Here is a 12,175-nt window from a genome sequence, read left to right on the forward strand (position 1 = left end):
AACCACCCTTAATAAGCTATGTCAGGGCTTTTGCGTGGAATCCTGGGAAACAGACTTTTGTAGCATTTGAAACTGAGTCCCCATCTTAGGGAACATGAACTCAGTGGACATGAACTTGGGCAAACTCCGAGAGACTGTGAGGGACAGGGAGGCCTGGTGTATTGCAGTCCATGGGCTTGCAAAGAATCGGACATGACTTGGCAACTGAACAACAACCCCATCTTAGACAATGGGAGAGACATCTTCGAAGACTGAAGCCAACAGACTTGTGGCTGCCAAGGGAGAAGGGGATGGGGGAGGGAACGGTTGGGGTTTGGGATTAGTAGATTAAAACTGTTACGTATAGGATGGATAAACGACAAGGTCCTACTGTACAGCACAGGAAACTATATTCAATATCCCGTGATAAACCATAATGGAAAAGAATATGAAAAATAATGTATGTATGTATAACTGAATTGCTTTGCTGAATAGCAGCAATTAACACAACACTGTAAATCGACTATGTTGTCACTGAGTTACTGAGTCATGTCTGACTCTTTGCAACCGCATGGACTGTAGCCCACCAGTCTCCTCTAACCATGGGATTTCCCAGGCTAGAATACTGGAGTGGGTTGCCATTTACTTCTTCAGGGGATCTTCCAGACCCTGGAATTGAACCCACATCTCCTGCATTGGCAGGCAGATTCCTTACCCCTGAGCCACCAGGGAAGGCGAAATCAACTATGCTTCAACTAAACACAAACAAACAGTGACCGGGGCCACCAGGTAGAGGAGGGTAATAGCCTCAGGGCCCTCATTTCAGCCCTAAACTAGCTGTTCCTGAAACCCATAGCTGGGCTTCCATTCAGGGAATCTTTATTAAGCGCTATTTTGTGCTAGGTGCTGTTCTAGGTACTGGGGACACAGCCAGGAGCAATGACAATCTCCATCCCCCAAAGGTAACTGACCTGCCTCAGGGCCTTTGCACTTATTGTTCTCTTTATTCTCTATGCTTGGGACAAACTCTGGAAGATAGTGAAGGACAGAGAAGCCTTGGCGTGCTGCAGTTCATGGAGCTGCAAAGAGTCAGGTGGGACTTGGTGACTGGACAATCGCCACTTGCTTGGAATGCCCACTGCATCTTATTCTTCAAGTCTAATCTCAAGTGTAGCCCCCTCAGTGAGACCCGCAGTGTGCCCCCTCTCACTTCAAGGTTACAGCCTCCCCCCCCACCCCAACTCCTTCTCTCCCATTTTCTGACCTTTTACTCGGCGTGAGTCACCGCCTGACATACTCTATGGAATACTTGTATTTGTTGATTCTCAATCTTTCCCATCAGAATGTCAGCTCTGAGGACAGAATCTTCATCTGTGTGGTCCACAGCAGTATCCCTCGTGCCTGGAGCAGGATCTGGCCCAGAGTTGGTGCTTAGTACTGACTAAACCGGGAGCTGGCAAACGGCTCCCTGTGGAGGTGGCATAGACATTGTGGTTTGAATGTTAAAGAGGAGGAAGTGGGGGCGGGGAGTGAGGGCATTCTTGGAAGAGGGCACAGCAAGTGCAGAGGTTGTTATGGCCAGTACATCATCTTTTGATTTAAACCAGCTTGGACTGATTTAAAAGATTTTTTTTTTTTTTTTTTTTGGTAACTTGCAACCTTTAGAATCCGGAGTGATGTAATGAGTTGGGCCTGAAGGGATGCAGTACTCCAGTGATGCCACAGGAGGGCGCAGTGGATCCTCATTGTTGCCGTTGGACTGTAGCAAAAGGGAAGATAGGAAAAGAATGACGATGCCTGCGATGCTGAAGCATCGTTTTAACTTCACATCAGCCCAGGGGAGTGGGCACTATTATCCTAGCCATTTTCCAACTGAGAAAACTGAGCCATGGAGAGGCTCAAGGTTGCTCATTGAGGAGTGGCAGAACCAGAATAGAACCAAGGTACAAATCACCAGTTACCTGACAACCTAGAGGGAAGGCGGAGAAGGCAATGGCACCCCACTCCGGTCCTCTTGCCTGGAAAATCCCATGGATGGAGGAGCCTGGTGGGCTGCAGTACATGGGGTCGCTAGGAGTCGGACACGACTGAGCGACTTCACTTTCACTTTTCACTTTCATGCGTTGGAGAAGGAAATGGCAACCCACTCCAGTGTTCTTGCTTGGAGAATCCCAGGGACGGGGGAGCCTGATGGGCTGCCGTCTATGGGGTTGCACAGAGTCAGACACGACTGAAGCGACTTTGCAGCAGCAGCATCTAGAGGGAAGGCAGGTGAGCTTCGAGGTGGAAGAGTGGGATTGTTGCAGGAAGGGGGACCCCTTCCAGGGCCTGAAACTGGGCTCTTGTCTAACACTCAGAAATGAATTGTCCGAGGAGACACATATGCTGACAAAGCAAGAGATTTTATCAGGAAAGGGCACCTGGGTGGAGAGCAGCGGGGTAAGGGAACCCAGGAGAACAGCTCTGCCACGTGGCTCGCAGTGTCCAGTTTTATGGTGATGGGATTAGTTTCTGGGTTGTTTTTAGCCAATCATTCTGACTCAGAGTCCTTCCTGGTGGTGCACGCCTTGTTCAGCCAAGATGGATGCCAGGGGAAGGATTCTGAGAGGTGGTCTGACATGTGGTGTCTCTTTTTGACCTTTCCTGAACTCTTCCGGTTGGTGGAGGCTCATTAGTTCCGTGTTGCTTACTGGGACCTCCTGTGAACTTATGCAAATAGTTACTATGGTACCTGGCCAGGGTGGATGGTTTCAATCAGGGTGCTTGCCCTAACAGGATCATGGAGTCTGGAGCCCCCATCTGTAGCTCGCCTGCCAGATATTTTCCCCAGCCACATGGTTGGTATCCCCTTAAATGTTGAGACAAATAGCACCTGCTCAAGGTCAGCTGAAAGTGACAAAAAGACCATCTGCTCCTAAGTTCGGAGAAGGCAATGGCACCCCACTCCAGTGCTCTTGACTGGAAAATCCCATGGACGGAGGAGCCTGGTAGGCTACAGTCCACGGGGTCGCTAGGAGTCGGACATGACTGAGCGACTTCACTTTCACTTTTCACTTTCATGCCTTGGAGAAGGAAATGGCAATCCAGTCCAGTATTCTTGCCTGGAGAATCCCAGGGATGGGGGAGCCTGGTGGGCTGCTGTCTATGGGGTTGCACAGAGTCAGACACGACTGAAGTGACTTAGCAGCAGCAGTAGCAGCTCCTAAGTCAGAGGGTCAGGAAAGGCTTTCCAGAGGAAACCACAACTTTTTTTTAATACAGATTTACTTTTTTAACCTTTTTATTTTGTATTGAGGTATAGCCAATTAACAAACAATGATGTGATAGTTTCAGGTGAACAGCAAATGGACTCAGCCATACATATTCATATATATTTTTAATTGAAAGTTGATTTTTTTCCTCTTCTCTTTTAAAGTATCTATTTGGCTGTGTCAGGTCTTAATTATGGCATGCAGGATCTTCTCTGCAGCATGCGGGCTTCTTTCTAATTGCTCTGTGGCATGTGGAATCTTAGTTCCCTGACTGCAGATTGAACCCATGTCCCCTGCATTGGAAGGCTGATTCTTCACCACTGGGAAGTTCTGGAGACATCATTCTATAAGAGATCTGTAGAATGACTAGGCAATCGAAGAGGTAAGAGAGTTCAGGCTGAGAACACAGCAAGTGCAGAGCTTGGGGTGGGAGAGGGAAGGGAATGTTGGATTCACTCCTGTGTCTGGAGTGAATATTTATTCAAATTCCTCCCCAAAAGTCAGATAGAGAAAGACGAATACTGTACAGTCTCACTTCTGTGTGGATTTGAAGTAAAATAGTGGTTTCCAGGGGCTGGGGCTTGGGGAAAGGGGGAGATGTCAGTCAGAGGGGGTAACTTCTGATTAGAAGATGAATAAGCCCTGGGGATGTAATGGACAGCATGATGACTGCAGGTAACTCTGTACTGAGTACTTGAAAGTTGCTAAGAGAGTAGACCATCAGTGTTCTCATTGCAAGAAAGAAATGGTAATCATGTGTTGTGGTGGACATGTTAGCTAATGTCATAGAATTGTATTACATTATTGCAGTTGTACACCTTAAACTTACATAATGTTACATGTCACTTATATCTCAATAAAGCTGGAGGAGGGATTCCCTGGGGGCTCAGTGGTAAAGAATCTGCCTGCCAAAGCTGGGGACATAGGTTCAATCCCTGGTAGGAAGATCCCACGTGCCACACAGCAACTAAGCCCGTGTGGCATCACTGTTGAGCCTGTGCTCTAGATCCCCAGAGTCACAGCTACTGAAGTCCGTGCACCCTAGAGCCTGTGCTCCGAAACAAGAGCAGCCACCTCAGTGAGAAGCCTGAGGACCACAATTAACACAGCTGGAGAGTAGCCCCTGCTCTCTACAGCTAGAGAAAAGCTTGCACAGCAATGAAGACCTAACACAGCCAAAAGTAAATAGATAAATAAATAAAATTATTTTTAAAAAAACACTGTCATACTTTTAAAAAGCTGCAGGAAAAACAAGTCCAAACCCCCAAAGTCTGCCCTGTAAAGGTGACACACCCCTCCCACCTTCCCCCTCAGTTTCCAATGAGCCCTGGAGGTTTTCCGTCCCACTGCCTCCCCAGCACCCCCTCCTCCCCAGTCACCCCCAACACAGGTCCCTTGTCCCTCTGCTAGTGGCACAGAATCCACCTGCCAATGCAGGAGATCTAAGATCGCCAGTCCGATCCCTGGATTGGGAAGATGCCCTGGAGAAGGAAATGGCAACCCACTGCAGTATTCTTGCCTGGAAAATCTCATGGACAGAGGCGCCTGGAGGGCTACAGGCCATGGGGTCGCAGAGAGCTGGACACAACTGAAGCAACTTGGTGTGCGTGCATGTGAGGGACATCACTCTTGATCCTAGAGTGTTGATTTGCGGGCTGGCCTCAGTTTCCCCTCTGCTCCTGGGACACAGACGTCTCAGCTGTCCTCCTCTGCCACCCTCAGAGCCGGTGGGGGGCGATCCTACTCAAGCAGTTTGTCACTTTGATGTAAACTTCAAATGCAGCCTCCTTTCTTGTCCTGGACTTCCATCCTGCCCCCTGGCTCATCCAGGTGAGCGGCCACCCTCGTACCACTTAGAACAGAACCCAGTAGCGATGGTGGTGATTTAATCACTCAGACGTGTCTGACTCTGCGACCGCACGGACTGTAGCCCACCAGTCTCCTCTGTTCATGGAGTTTCCCAGGAAAGAATACTGGAGTGGGTGGCCATTTCCTTCTCCAAGGTATCTTCCTAGCTGTTACTGAAATGAAGGAAGAGCCTTGATAACTGGAAAACCCCTAGCATCAGACAATCACTAGTGAACATTTAAAGTCCTGCCCCACTGGCACTTCCATCAACAACCATCATCAGAGAGGGACCCGGAGGCTCAGAAAGGCTAGTGTGTGACAGTGTGAGTGTCTTGAATGGCTGAGATGGCCTTCCTGCTCATCTAGGAGTCTGTCTAGACTCCTAGAACCACGTGCCTGACCATCCTCTGGCCTGTCTGTCCTCCATCCAGCCAGGCTGGCCATCTACTACCTCTTTCTCTTGGCAAAACCTCCTGTCTTGGCCATCAGTGGGAGTCTGGCCTCCTCCAGGCCTGAATTAGAAGCCACATGTTTAAGAGGAGAAGGGAGCGACAGAGGATGAGATGGTTGGATGGCATCATCGACTCAGTGGACATGAATTTGAGCAAACTCCCAGAGATAGTGAAGGACAGGGAAGCCTGGTGTGCTGCAGTCTACGGGGTAGCAAAGACTCAGACACAACTGAGCAATTAAATAACAACAATAACAAATATCCAACCTAGTCCAGGGGCTATTTCAGTGTGGGACATCATGGATGGCTTCCTGGAGGAGGTGACATTTGAACAGGACCTGATGGAAGTGTGGGAGATCTGGGGCAAGAGTGTTCCAGGCAGAGGTAACAGCTGGTGCAAATGCCCTGAGGTCGGACTATGTACCTGACTTGTTCTCGGATCATTAAGAGGCCAATGTGTGGCTCAGATGGTAAAGAATCTGCCTGCAATGCAGGAGACTGGGGTTGGATCTCTGGGTAGGGAAGATCCCCTGGAAAAGGGAATGGCCACCCACTCCAGTATTCTTGCCTGGGAAATCTATGGGCAGAAGAGCCTAGTGGGCTAGAGTCCATGGATCACCAGAGTTGGACATGACTGAACAACTCACACAGGTGTCTGAGTGAGGTGGGGAGAGAAAGGAGGGAAAAGACTTGGGCTTTTACCCCAAGGGAGGTGGGAGCCCTGGAGGGCTGTGGGTAGAGAAGGGACAGGAGACTCCACAGAAGGGTGAAATGGCGCAAGAGCAGATTCCGTATCTCACAGAGCCCTCGTCCTCATCCAGTGATGGATTCATTTGCTGGCCCCATTTTCCAGATGAGGTCTGCCAACTGATTTAATTTGTGGCCCCGGGATCACACAGCTGCTAACTCTTCCCTGAACAATCATGTTCCATTCACAATTCGAATCCATACCTGTCTGTCCTGGTGTCAGGAATAAGAGATGAGGGTGTTCGTTAAAGTCTAACTGCTATCATAGGTCTTTATAATGTGCCCTCATGGCATCTGGGTCACTGACAATGCCTGCCATGCCTTGGATAGCAGCATGGCCCCTGCCATGGCCACGTGGGTGTAGGGACAGCAGGAGGCACTGGGGGAATCTGAGATCTCAGGTGCAGGACTGAGGGTTTGATCAGAGAGCCAGGGGCTGGAGCGAGGACCAAGGTTGGGGCAGGAGGGCTGAGCCCCCTCTCCTGCCCTCTGTGGTTGTTTCTGGTCTCTCACTGACGGTAGCTCTCAGGGCTTTTGTTTCCCACATTCCCTCCCTCCAGGTCCAGTCAAACTGACCTCCTCTCTCTGCAGTTTGATGGCTCTCCGCCCCTCCGGGCTGTCACAATGGGCATTTAATTGGGGCTGTGGACGTCCAGAGCATGTTTTGTGGAACTGGAGCCAAGTGTGGTGATTAGCAGAGCTAAATGGGGCCATTCCACACAGGTCTTCTCAGAGCCTTTCATTCACTCACAACTTTCCACAACCTATGTGCCCCCTTGGCATTTTTTTCCCCCTCGGAAGCATTTTTGGGAGGGACTGGAGGGTTTTTTCTGAAATAGGTAAAGGAAACAACTGCTTTAACCCAAAGGGGAAACTTGAATGACGGAATTTCAGGCACAGGCTCTGGCCAAGCATCAGAGTTTTCCTCCCTCTCCTCTTTTTCCCAGGACCTGAGAACAGGGCTGGCATCCCGCGGCTCTCTCTGGGGTGGCCCGGCGGGGTTGCAAACTCTGGGCAGCCAAATTAGGAGCTCAGGACGAGGCTGGACGGGGTCAGCCCAGGCGGGACTGGGGGCTGGACTTGTGGGACTCCTGGAGGGGCGGGGCGGAGAGGCAAGATTGCGAACCGGATCGGGCTCTTGGGTGTCGGAGGGTTCTCCAGGTGGGCGTGTCTTCTGGGAAACCGGCAGAGTCCCCTGGGATGAAGCCCAGAGATTAGCTCAGGAGAGAAACATCTGGTCCCCCGCGGGCCCCCAATCCCGGGTCGCAGTGGGAGGCCACAGAAAGTAAACACGCCCTGCTGGCCTGGTTCCCACCTCGGTCCAGCCGCTAGACCTGTGCCCAGCCCCCTTCTGCGGCCCTTCTGGCAGGTCAGCCTCCCCCCTCCCTGCCTTTCACCTTCCACCTCCTTCTGCCCACCCACTCTGGCCTCTCCCACCATCTCTGGCTGTGGGGACCCCGGGGACTCAGTCACTCCCGGTCTCGCCCCTGGGTGGCCCCGAGGAGCGCCGTCCAGGAAGGCACAGGGAAGTGGAGGCAGATGCAGAGCTGGCTGCCCCGGGGCTGTTATTATGATTACTGTTGTCGCTGTTATTGCCAGTGAGACAGAGATGCTGGGACACAGTTCAGGATGCAGAGAAAATGCTTGGTTTCCGAGATGCCTTGACCTGGGGGCCCTTGCTAGGGCTCGGAGGATCCGCCCCTGCCCCCGTCTCTGCCTTTTCCACCTCTGGCTTCTCAAGTTGCACCTGCAGCTGTCTTGGGGAGCAGCCTCTCTAACTATACACCAAGGGTGGTTTCCTGCTTCAACTTGCTGCCCCGACACCAGTGTTGCTACTACCCCCTCTCAGATCCTAGGACAAGCCCCCACCTCGCTGCCTTGCCCTCATTCTCCAGGAGGGAGCAGGTCTGTGAGTTTGCAAGGCAGGGCTGGTTGATCTGGGAAGATGGAGGTGGGGGGCACCGCGTGGGCAAAGGTGTGGGGAGCGGGTGTTAGAGGGAAGGCGAGGAGCTGGCTGGAGCAGAGGGTTGGGGTGTTTAAGAGTCAGTGAAGTGATAAGGAGTCATGGCAGGCTCTTAAAAAAAGGCTTTTTTTTGGCTGCACACTGAGCCAGGTAGGACCTTAGTTCCCCAACCAGGGGTTGAACCAGTGCCCCTTGCCTTAGAAGGCAGAGTCTCAATCACTGGACCTCCAGGGAATCAAAAAGATTTAAAATCGTGGTAAAATTGCATTTAACAATTTTAACTTAACATTTACCATCGTAACCATTTTAAGTGTGCAATTCACTGGTGTTATGCACGTTCTCAGTGCCAAGCAGCCATCCCCACCGTATGGTTCCAGGACTTTCTCATCTTCCCAACTCAAACTGTCTCCATTAAAGTGGAGCCAGATGCAGAGCTGGCTGCATCCGGAATTAGCTGGGAAACATTCTTCATCCCCTCCTCTACCCCCTGGTCCCCCATCCTACTTTCTATCTTTGTGAATCTGACACTTCTAGGGACCTCATGTAAGTGGTGTGTGTGTGTTAGCCACTCAGTCGTGTCTGCCTCTTTGCAACCCCATGGACTTGTAGCCTGCCAGGCTCCTCTGTCCATGGGATTTCTCAGGCAAGAATACTGGAGTGGGTTGCCATCCCCTTCTCCAGGGGATCTTCCCAACCCAGGGATGGAACCCAGGTCTCCTGCATTGCAGGCAGATTCACCATTTGAGACACTAGGAAAGTGCAAAATACTCCAAAGGATCTTCCTGACCCAGGGATCAAATCTTCATCTCTTGCATCTCCTACACTGGCAGATTCTTTACCACTAGCACCAGGAATCATATAATATTTGTTCATTATGTCTGGCTTCTTCCACTTTACATGTTTACAGCGTCTAACCGTGATGTAGTATGTGTCAGAATTTCATTCTTTCTGGAAGCTGAATACTATTCCATTGTATGGATGGACCACACTTTATTTACCCAGTCATCTGTTGAAGGACACTTGGGTTGTTTCACCTTTTGACTACTGTGAGTTATGCTGCTATGCAGAGTCATGTACAGCATGAGGGATCTTAGTTCCCTGACCACGGATCAAACCCATACCCCATGCAGTGATAACATCTTAACCACTGGAACACCAGGCAAGTCCCCAGATTTTTTGTTTTGGAGTTCCTGCTTTCTATTCCTTTAGGTATGTATTTGAGAGTAGAATTACTGGGTCATAGGGTAACTCTCAGTTAGTTCTTTGAAGAACCACCGAACTGTTTTCCATAGTTTTCCGTTTTCCATTCTCAGCAGTAATGTGTGAGGGTTTTAGTTTCTCCACATTCACATCAGTCAGTTCAGTTGCTCAGTTATGTCCGACTCTTTGTCGAACTGCAGCACAGCAGGCTTCCCTGTCCATCACCAACTCCCAGAGCTTGCTCAAACTCACGTCCATAGAGTCCGTGATGCCATCCAACCATCTCATCCTCTGTCATCCCCTTCTGCCTTCAATCTTTCCCAGCATCACGGTCTTTTCTAAGAAGTCAGTTCTTTGCATCAGGTGGCCAAAGTATCGTAGCTTCAGCTGCAGCATCAGTCCTTCCAATGAATATTCAGGACTGACTTCCTTTCGGATTGACTAGTTTGATCTCCTTGCAGTCCAAGGGACTCTCAAGAGTCTTCTCTAACACCATAGTTCAAAAGCATCAAGTCTTTGGCACTCAGCTTTCTTTATGGCACAACTCTCACATCCATACATGACCACTGGAAAAACCATAGTTTTAACTAGACAGACCTTTGTTGCCAAAGTAATGTCTCTGCTTTTTAATATGCTGTCTAGGTTGGTCATAGTTTTTCTTCCAAGGAGCAAGCGTCTTTTGATTTCATGGCTGCAGTCGCCATCTTCAGTGATTTTGGAGCCCCCCAAAATAAAGTCTGTTACTGTTTCCATTGTTTCCCCATTTATTTGCCATGATCTTAGTTGAGTTTTCTATGGGGTCACTCAGAGTCGGACACGACTGAAGTGACTTAGCAGTAGCAGTAGCAGTAGTTGAGTTTTAAGGTAGCTTTTTAACTCTCCTCTTTCACATTATCATCAATACTTGCTTTCTCTCTCTCTCTTTTTTTAATTGCCATCCTAGTAGATGTGAGGTTGTATCCTATTGTGGTTTTGATTTGCATTATGTGGTACTTGGATGCACTCAAAAACGACAGAATGATCTCTGTTCGTTTCCAAGGCAAACCATTCAATAGCATAGTAATCGAAGTCTATGCCCCAACCAGTAACACTGAAGAAGCTGAAGTTGAACGGTTCTATGAAGACCTACAAGACCTTTTAGAACTAACACCCCAAAAAGGTGTCCTTTTCATTATAGGGGACTAGAATGCAAAAGTAGGAAGTCAAGAAACACCTGGAGTAACAGGCAAATTTGGCCTTGGAATACAGAATGAAGCAGGGCAAAGGCTAATAGAATTTTGCCAAGAGAACGCACTGGTCATAGCAAACACCTTCTTCCAACAACACAAGAGAAGACTTGACACATGGACATCACCAGATGGTCAACACCGAAATCAGATTGATTATATTCTTTGCAGCCAAAGATGGAGAAGCTCTATACAGTCAGCAAAAACAAGACCGGGAGCGGACTGTGACTCAGATCATGAACTCCTTATTGCCAAATTCAGACTTAAATTGAAGAAAGTAGGGAAAACCACTAGACCATTCAGGTATGACCTAAATCAAATCCCTTATGATTATACAGTGGAAGTGAGAAATAGATTTTAAGGGACTAGATCTGATAGACAGAGTGCCTGATGAACTATGGACGGAGGTTCGTAATATTGTACAGGAGACAGGGATCAAGACCATCCCCATGGAAAAGAAATGCAAAAAAGCAAAATGGCTGTCTGGGAGGCCTTACAAATAGCTGTGAAAAGAAGAGAAGTGAAAAGCAAAGGAGAAAAGGAAAGATATAAGCATCTGAATGCAGAGTTCCAAAGAATAGCAAGAAGAGATAAGAAAGCCTCCCTCAGTGATCAATGCAAAGAAATAGAGGGAAACAACAGAATGGGAAAGCCTAGAGATCTCTTCAAGAAAATTAGAGCTACCAAGGGAACATTTCATGCAAATGGGCTCGATAAAGGACAGAAATCATATGGACCTAAAAAAGCAGAAGATATCAAGAAGAGGTGGCAAGAATACACAGAAAGTGCAAGTGAAAGTGAAGTCGCTCAGTCATGTCTGACTCTTATCGACCCCATGGACTGCAGCCTACCAGGCTCCTCCATCCATGGGATTTTCCAGGCAAGAGTACTGGAGTGGGTTGCCATTGCCTTCTCCCAGAATACACAGAAGAACTGTACAAAAAAGATCTTCACGACCAAGATAATCACGATGGTACGATCACTCACCTAGAGCCAGACATCCTGGAGTGTGAAGTCAAGTGGGCCTTAGAAAGCATCACTACAAACAAAGCTAGTGGAGGTGATGGAATTCCAGCTGAGCTATTTCAAATCCTGAAAGATGATGCTGTGAAAGTGCTGCACTCAATATGCCAGCAAATGTGGAAAACTCAGCAGTGGCCACAGGACTGGAAAAGGTCAGTTTTCATTCCAATCCCAAAGAAAGGCAATGCCAAAGAATGCTCAAACTACTGCACAATTGTACTCATCTCACACGCTAGTAAAGTAATGCTTAAAATTCTCCAAACCAGACTTCAGCAGTATGTGAACTGTGAACTTCCAGATGTTCAAGCTGATTTTAGAAAAGGCAGAGGAACCAGAGATCAAATTGCCAACATCTGCTGGATCATCAAAAAAGCAAGAGAGTTCCAGAAAAACATCTATTTCTGCTGTATTGACTATGTCAAAGCCTTTGACTGTGTGGATCACAATAAACTGTGGAAAATTCTGAAAGAGATGGGAATACCAGACC

This window comes from Bos taurus, chromosome 7 (genome assembly GCF_002263795.3).
Source record: "Bos taurus isolate L1 Dominette 01449 registration number 42190680 breed Hereford chromosome 7, ARS-UCD2.0, whole genome shotgun sequence".
Classification (NCBI taxonomy): Eukaryota; Metazoa; Chordata; class Mammalia; order Artiodactyla; family Bovidae; genus Bos; species Bos taurus.